We start from the raw sequence: 1,492 nt of genomic DNA on the forward strand, positions 1-1,492 counted from the left end.
AGAGCTGTATTAAAGTAAAGCTTCATCCGGCTGCTTATAGTGCACTATCTTTCCCTAAAAATTACCTATAGACCTTGATTGCTCTTCATGACAATGTATTATCAAAAATAAAACTAATCTTAGCATTCCAGTGTTAGCCCCTTCTTTTTGCATAAAACTCTAAACCATATTAATTAGCAAACAAAGGCCCTGTTCTGGGAGAATCTATTCATATTAGATTTAAGTTTCATGAAATGTGGCTATTTTATTGTGTTCAACTCATTACTACTGATTTACATTTATTTTTATTAATTTACATTTATTTACTGATTTATTTTTCATTCCAGACTTCAGTAATTTACAAACTTTTTATGTTAAAAAATCACTGAGTTTGGTATGTAAAGCAGTACATGTTTCTTTCTTTCTAAATGAGGAGATCAATACAAATTGTGTGATCCTTTTTTATAGGTGTCTTGAATACTGTGGGGGTTTAATTTACACCCAGGAGCCAGCTAGTCCAGAATGAATAAAACTTTTACTTTTATGACAATCTGCAGATGGACAGTACTAGGCTACTTGTGATTGTTTCCTTCAATCACAGAGGGATGACTGCTTTAAGGGTTTGGGATGTAGTAATGCTAAATCCATACCAAACTTGAAGGTGCAAGCAGTTACCCTCCTTCATGTGATATTCTTTACTTTTGCACTGTTGGAAATGAGCGAGGACTTTGATACATTTTGCGTCATTTCAGAATTGTATTTTGTTAAAAGCATATGATTTAGTCAAACTGAAACTTAAGGAAAGTCGCTGACCTATGCTAGAGTGTATGTTTTTTAAAGAATCAAAGTTTTAAAAGAAAGTTTTTCTGTTTTGGCTTTCTATATCACAGAGATAGAAATAGGCAGAAAGTGGCGCAACTGGTTACAAAAAACTTCTGAGAAGACTGGACTATATTATATGACAATATTTTTTAGCTTGGGGTTGAATTTTCTTTCTTTTTCATTAGGACTTTATGCAGTTTAAACAGAAGTGTTTACCTTTCCAGCACAGAGTCCACCTGTTCCTAGCAGCGATAAAACAAGTGACAAAACCAATTTCAATGGGATCAGAAGGTCAACCACATAAAATTTAATCCTTCAATTTCAAAACTTCAGATGTGCAGACAATAATCCATAATGAACTAGTATACCGTCAAATAAAGTACTCGCGCTTAATTCAAAGGAATTTCCTAAAACCGAGGTTTTAGGTGTCCAAGGTGCAGAACTCAGCCTCTCCCTGAGCAGCCCAGTGTTACCCAAAATCCAGCTCCGGAATTCCCGGCCAGAGCCGCTCAGGGGGCTGCGCTTTCCGCCCCTCGCCCCCGGCTACGGCGATCTCCGGCCCCCGCAGCGCCGCTCGGGGCTGAGGCGGAGTCACCCCTCGGGCCTCTCCCGCTCGAGAGGAGACTCCTGCCCCTCGTTTTATTTATTTATTTATTCCATTCTGCTCGGGGAGGCGGTGCCGCGGGACGCG

This window comes from Haemorhous mexicanus, chromosome 4, assembly GCF_027477595.1.
Source record: "Haemorhous mexicanus isolate bHaeMex1 chromosome 4, bHaeMex1.pri, whole genome shotgun sequence".
NCBI classification, from domain to species: domain Eukaryota; kingdom Metazoa; phylum Chordata; class Aves; order Passeriformes; family Fringillidae; genus Haemorhous; species Haemorhous mexicanus.